A 10,922-nucleotide genomic window follows, 5' to 3' on the forward strand; every position below is an offset into this window, starting at 1 on the left:
CATCTTCATCTCCTTGTATGTCATCTTTTTCATCCTCAATCAAGAGATTAACCTCTTCATAATCACCACTTGCTAAAACTATAGTGATATCAAGTTCTTCCGAGGAAGTAACATTAATTGGAATAGATACATCATCTTCTTGGTATACTTCTTCATTCAAATCAATTTCATTTTTCTCTATCTCCACTCCTAGGAAGGTGAAATCTATTCTGAGCTTTTGTTTTAAATATTGCCCACTAATCATGTCAATCTCTTTTGGTTGATGGATAACTACTATAATAAACTTGGTGAGCTTGTCCAGCTAAAATTAATGGTTCATTAGTAGCAAGTATCGAGTTGTATTTAATTTCAATAAGATCATGAAAAGGGTCTACATTAATACCTTTTTCAATTTCAAACCAATGACACTTAAATAGCACATGTAGACACTAAATTGCAAATAAAAAACGGAGTAAAAAAATATATAAAAAAAATAATAATGAAATAATGAAAAAATGAAAAAAAATGAAAGAATGAAAAAAGGAGAGAGGTACGACTGGCAGGGTAGTGGAGCGCCCCCTCCAGAGCCCAGAAATCGGGTATAAATGGGAGGGGGATCCGAGCAACCAAAGGAGGAAGCCGGCAACAAAAAACTACCAGCTTTCTAAGCAATGGAGAGCAACCAAGGGGCGAAAAATAGAGAACAAAAAAAATAGAAAACCTGTAACAAGAAAAACCCCAGCAACCACACCAAAAATCCACAATGAGCACTGAAAAATCAAAAAAAAAAAGGAGAAATAGGAATTGATTATTGAGAGTGGGGGTTTTTGGGATTTTGAGCAGAGGAATAGAGAATGAGGGAGAGGCGGAGCCGCAATCTGCTGCCGGCAAGAGGAAGGAGAGCTGAGCAGAGGAATAGAGAAGGAGGGAGAGGCGGAGCCGCAATCTGCTGCCGGCAAGAGGAAGGAGAGCTGAGCAGAGGAATAGAGAAGGAGGGAGAGGCGGAGCCGCGATCTGCTGCCGGCGCAAGAGGAAGGAGAGCTGAGCAGAAAAATAGAGAAAGGAGGGAGAGGCGGAGCCGCGACCTGCTGCTGGCGCAAGAGGAAGGAGAGCTGAGCAGAAAAATAGAGAAGGAGGGAGAGGCGGAGCCGCGATCTGCCGGCACAAGCGGAAGAAAAGCTGAGCGATGCGGAGCTGCAATACCGACCGACGGAAAGGAAGAAAGCCAGGTTTGGGTATTTGACGAGAAGAAAGAAAACTAAGTAAAAAAAGAGAGAGAGCTTGTCTCCTCAGGGCCGAACGACGCCGTTTGGTATCCCATGGAAGGTTGTGCAAAGCTGAACAGTGTGTCTAGCAACAGCCGTGGTCAGTTTAGTTGTGTTGAGGCTCATTCGACTTAATCAGGTAAGGAAAATTTAATTTCTTTGCATAATGGATTTGTGATTATTTAATTGTTTGGGTATCATGGTTTGATTCGTTTGAGTTCAACTCGCAGCATTTAATCTAAGCTTCATACTTGATGCTAAAAGGTTGATTCGGAAATATTTTTTTTTACAAAGAACCAAAAGAAAATTTTCTAGAAAATGTCTTTAAGATTAAGATTAAATTACTTTATCACAATGCTCTAAAAATTTTAGATATGATGTGCCGGTTTAAAGAGATAATCTAGTTAGAGGATTATAAATATGTATAAATAAGAATATAAATAGAGGCATGAGAAATATTTATGTATGCTAAAATATATATATATACATACATATATATATATATATACATAAATATGTAGTGAATAAAAATAATATTATATCAAGTATGAAAATAATTATAATATGGTAGGTAAGAGAACCAACCTTAGAGAATTAACTCCCAAGAAAAATATCATGGCATAAAGGACAAGCAAACAATGCCGATGATGGAATAATCGATCGGGATGCGAGAAGTCGCAATCCCGAGCTTATGTTCCCTAGGCTCGGAATCCGAATCAAGGCCCCACCAGTATGATGGGAGGGTCTCGTTTTTAAGATTCCGAAATCCTTAATAAATAAAGAGCTTGATTATACAACAAAAATTATTACTTGATGAAATTACTTGATAAAAAATAAATAATAAGTAATAAAATAATGATAAAGTGATAACAATTCAAATATATATATAATAATTAATTCGTGAAAATACAATATATATGACATTAAATAAGTAAATAAATAAATTAATAATAATAAAAAATAACTAATTTAAAAGTAAGCATCGAATATTAAGTGGCATAAAGAAATGTGAAGATAAAGATAAAAAAAATAATAAATAAAGATCTTAGGCATTAGGTTTGAATAAAAATCGCTTATGAAAAATATAATAATAATAAAAATATAAAAATATATATAAAATAGTACGATAAAAAAAATATATAATTTTTACTCATTAAAATAACATAGAATTATAAATAATTTGTCTAACTATAAATGAAAAACAAAGAACTTAGAACAAAAAATGTAAAGTATAAAAATAATAATAATAATAATAATAATAAATAAGAATAGGAAATAGGATAATAAAATATATAATAAAATAAAAATAATTAATGATAATAAAAAATAAATAATTGCATTAGCATAGCATATACATATTGCATCATACATATCATTGCATATCAATATTTTTGGTTTTCGAGTTTAAGCCTCGATGATGGGATCTTTCGGGGATCCTGCGAAGGCAGGTATTTCTCGAAAAGTTCCTTAGGTGAAAAGATGTCCTCGGGTCCCACCAGTATGATGGGAGGGCTCGAGAACCATCTTTAATAAAAGGTTTTTGCCCGAATTAGGTTCATTAGGCACAAAATATTATTTTAAAAAGAAAACGTACGATGACCCCGAAGACGGGAATTATTCGTCGAATTTGCGAAGGCGAGTTTCTCGGATAATTCCCTAGGTGAGAGAATATCCCGAGTCCCACCAGTATGATGGGCGGATTCGGAAAGTATCCTCGATAAAAGGTTATTTGTCCAGCATTTTTATCTCACGCCATGCATTTCATCTCGCCACTCATTTGCATTCCACTTTAGGTTAAATAGGAGATAAAATAAAAATAATAATTAAGGAAATCTAGTGAAATTAAAAATTAAAACCCAATAGGATAATCTAAAAATGGTACCGTTCATGGAACGGGCGTCCGAGGGGTGCTAATCCTTCCCCGGGCGTAACCGTACTCCCGAACCTAGATCCAGAAAATTGTAGATCGGTTTAAGGTTCTTTTCGGTGGGTTTAAAATTAATTTAAGTTTGCATCGATTAGAATCGAGTCAATAGGTGGCCAATCGCACCTAGTAAAAAAAAAGATTAGTGGCGACTCCTAGTTTAATTTTTTTTTAGTGAGTTTTCATATTCATCTCTAGCGGTCGGGTTCCCTGACCCGCACGTTACGACAGCACAACTTTGTCTTCGATACCAAAATACTTCAACTCGATTATATCCACCAGGATACTATAAAAGTCACATTTATAACCATTGTAAAAACTCCCTTTTATGCATACCCCACTATTCATTATTTTACAATTTTACCCATAATCTAGTGTGTGAAACTTGAAACTATTTACAAAGTATCCTTTGTAACATCTTATCATATGTCTTGGACCATGAGAGATTTTAAGTATACACAGATCAATTTCATCCCTACATTCTGTAACCTACCAACATGTAATACAAGACCAAGAATGGTTAATTTACATAAGTAATGCATATTTGTTATTAAAAGTTCACTTCTAATTTACATAAACTTACATATTCTTTAAACCATTTCATGAATCTTGTATCACGTACTTTCTCCAATTCTTCTTTCGATATATGCACAACATCTCTTTTCACCATTTCATCAAATATCCTATCATCATATCCACAATTTATAAATTAAGTTCATTCTTATGATCAATCATTTAGGTTTATGGTAGAATGGTACTTACTCAATATATGGAAAGATTTCTTTGCAATTCATTAAAATATATAGCTTAACTGCATAAAATTGAACCTTATCTAAAAATCGAGATTTATCTAGTGGACCAAAAGCTCATCTAGGATGAGTGAAAATCGAAAGACGATCAAGAGAGTCCACGTCTCCCCCATCATCATTATGTGTCACTCAATTTAGCCTTGTTCACACAGCAGGTTCAAAATACAATGAGCAAAACAAAGAGATTTCCTTGATCATATAAGCCTCGCATATAGATCCTTCAACAAAGGCTTGATTTTTCACTTTTTTCTTCAAATCATGCAAAAACCAAAACATCATAATATTCATAAAACTTAATAAATACCTAAATTCTTCTACTAAACTATTCGAAAACAAATAACAGATATAGTACCTCTCAAATGTATACATCCATCAATGTTGGACGGGTCCACCAACCTTTGCCTCGTAAGGTAAATGAATCAGCAAATGCTCCATAGAGTCAAAGAAACTTGGAGGAAAGATCTTTTCTAGTTTGCATATAGTTTCACATATTTTTCCTTCCAAAGCTTCCATGTGATTTACAGGTATTTCAATTGAGTATAAATCTCTACAAAAATGAGATATCTTAGTAATCGCATCCCAAATAGAGTGAGGCACCATATCATGAAAGACAATTAGGAGCAATACTACAAAAAAAAATGACAATCATGACTTTTCATCCCATAAAATTTGCAATCGATCTTGTTAATACACCGAGATATGTTCGACACAAAACTATCCGGTAACCTCAATTGTTTCACCCAAGCACAAACAATTTTTCTTTCCTCCTTACTTAAAGAGTACGAAGACTTAGGCTTGAAAATTTTTCGATTATTTTTCACAAATTCCAATTCTAGACACTTGCAATACACCTTCAAATCTTAGCGTGCCTGTAAGTTGTCTTTCATCTTCCCCTTAACATCCATCATTGTGTTGAATATATTCTCAAATACATTATGTTCAATATGCATTACATCTAGATTGTGACAAATAAGAAATGTATGCCAATAAGGTAAATCCCAAAATATACTCTTTTTCACCCAATTTTGACGTACATCGTAACTCGAAATCTTTTGTTCACCACATTTTATTCTAAATGGGATATCAGGAAACTAATTCAACCGTGACCATATTTCTTCACCTGATAATCGAGGAATTGAGAAGTCTTGCTCAACTCTTTTCCTATGAAATTTATCTCTCTGCCTCCTAAAAGGATGATTAGGTGGCAAGAATTGCCGATGACAATAAAAAAACCAAGGTTACCTACCATGATACAATATGAAAGGCTTAGAACATTGCATGCAATAAGGACATGATAATATTCCATGAGTGCTCCATCCTGACAACATCCCATAAGCAGGAAAATCATTAATTGTTCATAATAATGCTGCCCTCATTCGAAAATTTTGTTTCCAATAAACATCATACGTGACAACACTCTCAATCCACAATACTTTCAACTCATCTATCAAAGGCCGCAAAAAAAATCTATGTTTTGGTTTGGACTTTTCTTCCCTGGAATAACCATATTAAGAAATATATATGGTTGTTTCATACACATGAATGGGGGTAAATTGTATACAGTGAGCATTACTAGCCAAGCGGAATAGGGTTTCGCAGTTAGTCCAAAAGGATTAAAACCATCAGTACATAACCCTATTTTGACATTTCGGGGTTCCATTTCAAATAACTCATGTGTGCAGTTAAAGTGTTTCCAAGCCTTACCATTAACAGAGTGTCTAAGTACTCCATCATCACTTTGGTTTTGCGTATGCCATGTCATAGTTTTAGTAGTTTTTCCTGACATATAAAGCCTTTAAAACCTTGGTATAAGTGGCAAGTAATGCAAAATCTTGTAAGGAATTTTCTTTTGCCTTTTGACACTTGATTTCTTCAGTTTATACTAAAGATGACCACATATCATACAATGCTCCAAATCATTAGTTTCCTTGTAAAATAAGATGCAATTGTTTTTACGAGCATGAATTTTGATATATTCAAGTCCAAGTTTTGCCACTATCTTTTTCATTCTATAAAAGTCACTAGGTAAAGTTTCATCTAATGGCAACATACTCTTTAGTATCTCCAACAAACGATCAAAACATGATTCACTCAAATTAAACTTTGATTTAACATTTAGAAGTTGTGACATACCTGAAAGCGTTGTGTACTTTGTGTAACCTAACCACAAAGGTTCATCTGCATTACTCAACGAGGAGTAAAAGCTACTTGCATTTGGGTTTGGATCTTCCTCCACAAACCTTGATTCATTATCATGACTAGAATTGAAAGCAACTTCTGGACCCATTGCATCCTTAACCATTCTAGCATATGGATTTTTTTTATTTTCTCTTCATATGTAGGGTCCTCATATTCCCAATGTTCCCCATGACTAGCATATGGTTCACCTCTATCTTTACTTCTTGATGATTGGTCAACATCATTTTCCCCATGTAAACTTCATATTGTGTAAGCACCAGTAAAACCCTTTTTTAGGATACATTCCACCACCTTATCGGAATGTAGAAACTTGTTGTTCCTACACCAAGAGCAAGAGCATCTCATCTTATTCTTCCATATATATGTACGGTTAGAAAATGCAAAATCAATGAATTCTTTAACTCCATTTATAAATTCATCTATAATGAATCCATTAGAAGTTAGTTGACGATACATCCAAAGTCGATCTCCTATCATTTTGTAATCCTAAGTTTTCAGAATATGACAATCAAGAGTCATTCGCATCCATGTTTACCATTAAAAATTTTAACAAAAATATGCCATTATGAAATACATTTAAACATTTTAAAATATAAATTAAAAAGTCCAAAGAAATTTTCATCAAAATTCCATTGGAAACTTCCAACGGAATGATGTCAAAAAAATTTTTTTGTCAAAAAAAATCAGTTTTCTTGTAGTGAAAGATCACTTAAGTTCAAGCAAATTTGATCATTTTGTCATAATCAAAACTATAATTATTTTAAAGCAAACATAAGCATTTGTTGAGAGCATACATTGTCTATGTAAAAGTTTTCATAGCAACATATTCGATGTAATGAGACCTATATAGCAATGAAATCAATACCAATCATGTTCTGATGTGTCTAAATAGATCATGATGGCACAATCCGATACTATTTCTAACATTACACATAAAAGTTCAGAAGTTGTAACTACAAATATAAATTGGTAGTCTTAGTGATAATTAATATTCTACACATTTATAAAACTATTTGAGGGTTGAGATCCATGTTTCAAAATTTGCACCATTCCTGGTCGATTCAAATTCAGGGCCTGGTTTCAAGACTATAGAAACATCGATAGAGGACCTTGGCAATAATAATAACTTAAGTGTTGCCTCAGCTCCTTCTCTTGAACAGCTATCATCGAAGCAGATAGTCATTCTCTTCATCACAGTAGCTTTTGTTATAAGATGTCTAACAAATTCCAATTGTCTCTCCTTTCCATTGAATCCATTTATGGATACTACGTTTAGGCTATGAGTGATACAATCACATAGCTCCCTTTTATCCCATAACATGGACTCCGGATATGGCAGCGACAAATTTTGAGTACCATGATCTGAGGTTGCTACTTTCCATTCGGAATCTATTTCCTAAAAGTACACAAACCAGAATGCATTTCATTCAATTAAGCTTTAATCTAGAAGATAATATATATATACTTCAATCGAAAAATTTTTATATAAATCAGCTTCTCAAGATTAAGATAAATATAATTGGCAATGACATACCGGTATATTGATTTCAAGTTGCTTCAGTTGGGGGCAAACTCGTAAAACTATAGCAAGTATCAACACTTCTCTTATATTGTTCAAATCCAAGTCAATTGATAGCGTCCATAAATTTTCAAACAAGCTTGAGTCATCCTTTAAGTGATAACTTCGATCATTTCCAAGTCTCTAAGGCCAACAAAAACAATTCATTCATATGATCAAATATGATATTATATGAAATATAGTGTAATTCAATAAAAACAAAACAGCTAGTGAAAATGCTTACTAAGAGACCACTGCAATGCTCTAGAATTTCTGCAACCTTCACTGGTTCATGATCTTTGTGAAAATGGGATGGACCTTCTTCTTTGCCATTGCAATATGCACAAAACACCGTAAGCTTTGGGGCATTGATAATTAAATTTTTGGGTGGACATTTTAAAGTATCAAGCACCAAAACACCAAGGGACATTGTTGATAAGCATATTTCGTCCACGTCCAACTACTCTAACTCCACAGTTTTAACATTCTCACTAACAATCCAAACTCGATCGAACCCGATACAAAAGGAAAGGCTCAAATGCTCCAAAGAAGCACAACTAGATATGATTCCATCAAGGGTTTCAGTTTTAAGAAACAACAATTTAAGTTTCAAGGTTCGAAGATAATGGCAATGATCAAAAGAGGAGTCGGTTTCAAGTTTGTAATGTGTCAACTCAAGTGCATGCAAAGTTGTACAAGAGAAAATCCCTGATGGCAAACTCAATTTTAAATCAGTAAATCTGCCCATAAAGTTTTGCTGAAAAGGGAATTCCTCACAAGTGAAAGCTATCTCTTGTATCCCTTTCTCTGATACAAGAAATTCAATCCAGTTTTTAAGATGACCATATTTGCAACTATCAGGAAAATGAATGATCTTGCAACTAGTCAAGTTACATCTATGAGAAAACAATATCTTGTCAATCATCAAAATAGCATGGAAAAGCTCTTTCTCTACATCATGGTTCAAACAATTATCGATTCCATGTCTATGCGAGTTCTTTTTCTCTTGATAAAGAATACGTTTGCTTGGTTTCATCATTCGTTTTGGATCAAAATCGAGACGAGAAACATACCTCCATAAGCTTTTCCACCCCCTTGATAAGATACTTGTTCTTACAACTTCATCAACGGGTAGCTATGACACAATCTCAGACAAGAGTGTGTCAGGAAGCCTACTAATCAAATCAAGGCCATAAGGCTTTTCCTTAACGAAATTTGATGTCATTTTTTTCCTCTCTTTTGCTTTCTTTGAAAAAGATGGGATATGAAAGGAAAATGATAGATGTATATAGGTGTAGTAGGTCTGGTGAGGAAAAGAAATCACAGTGAAAAGTTTCGATATGGAAGGAAAATCCTTGTCAATTATAACAATGGACATGAAAAGAAAACGTGTCAAGGGTGAAGAAGCACCTAGCTTTGAATGCTAATGGACCTATCTCTTACGTTACACTTATGGCCGTGCATTTATTCTCTTTATCTATTTATAGCATGTTACAGCAAAATGAACCAAAATATGTAATTTTTTATTTTGGAAAACTTAGAAGAGAAAAAGTAAAGTTGCAAATAAAATAATCAATATATATAGCTAGCTAGCCTGATTGTTCTATGTTTTCGTTTTTCCTTTTTGGAAGAGAATATATACATGAATCCAGCAAATTGTGAATCTCATGCTTATGTGTAAACTTTATTTTCATTTTAATTTGTAATAAGTCAACAAATACCTTCAATTCTATAGAAAAAAGAAATAAATTTTAGAAAAAATAAACAAAAAAAAAGCTTTTAAATAAAATGGAAACTAATATTAAGGACTTGTAAAAGCAAAAGACAAGTTTTTGTTACCTAGAAACTTTGTTTCCTTCCATGCAATTCTTAAAGGCTTATATGTGACTTAGTTGAATTGTTTAGTTCTTTAAATTTTAGTCATTATTCATGAATTAAAATCTAGAAACATATCTATGATTTCTATCATAATTCTTATACCTAAATGGATTGGTTTCGTATAATATTTTATTTGGCTAATTAATGCATACGTTTTGCATAGATTTTTCTCAACTTTGCTTAACATTAATCAATTTTATAAGACAAGACAAGTAACTGGACATGCTAGTGCACGTAATATATAACAAGACGTGACAAGACATGTCTTTCATGTAATATATATATATATATATATATATATATATATATATATTATTTGGTGGGGAGAAGAAATCACAGAGAAAAGTTTTGATATGGAAAAGGATATCTCTTGTCATTTACAACGAAGGACATGAAAAGAAAAAGTGTCAAGGGTGAAGAAGCACTTGCCTTTAAATGCTAATTGATCTGTTTCTTACATTACATCTAAAGAAGTACATTTATTCTCTCTATTTATTGCATGTTATGGCAAAATGAACCAAAATATATAATTTTTTATTTTCAAAAAATTGGAAGAGAAAAAGTAAAGCTACAAATAAAATAATCAATATATATATATATATATATAGTTAGCTAGCCTGATTGTTTTTTGTTTTCATTTTTTTGTTTTAGAAATAGAATATATACATGAATCTAACAAATTGTGAATCTAATGCTTATGTGTAAATTTTATATTCATTTTAATTTGTAAAAGTTAACAAGTACCTTTCATTCTATGAAAAAAACACAAAATGAATTTTAGCAAAAATAAAAAAAAATCTTGTAATAAAATTGATACCAACATTAAGGACTTCTACAAGCAAAAGACAAGTTTTTGTTACCTAGAGATTTTGCCTATTTTCATGCAATTGTTAAAAGCCTATATGTGACTTAGCCTAATTTTTTAATTTTTTAAATTTTATAGTCATTATTCTTGAATTAAAATCTAGAAACCTATCCATTATTTCTATTATCATTCTTATACCTAAATGGATTAGTTTTCTATAATATTTTATTTGGCTTTTGCATAGATTTTGATCAATTTTGCTTATGTAGACACTAACTTTATATATATGTATATATATATATATGTATGTATATATATATATATATATATGTATGTATGTATATATATATGTATATATGTATGTATATATATATATATATGTATGTACGGATAATTAATATTGGTATTTGTGCTTTTGTTTTCATCTTATCTTGCTTTACTTTGTTTTGCATTATTATTTTGTTTTATTATGCTTTTAGTTAAATCTTATTAGATGTCCAGTGGG

The 10,922-nt window shown here is 32.3% G+C and overlaps 1 pseudogene; it reads right to left on the reverse strand.

The window, feature by feature from the left end:
• Positions 1-7,185: 7,185 nt before the first annotated feature.
• On the reverse strand, positions 7,186-8,983 carry LOC18594472 (putative F-box protein At1g67390; annotated as a pseudogene).
• Positions 8,984-10,922: the final 1,939 nt, after the last annotated feature.

Source organism: Theobroma cacao, chromosome 7 (genome assembly GCF_053813885.1).
Source record: "Theobroma cacao isolate CCN51 chromosome 7, ASM5381388v1, whole genome shotgun sequence".
Classification (NCBI taxonomy): domain Eukaryota; kingdom Viridiplantae; phylum Streptophyta; class Magnoliopsida; order Malvales; family Malvaceae; genus Theobroma; species Theobroma cacao.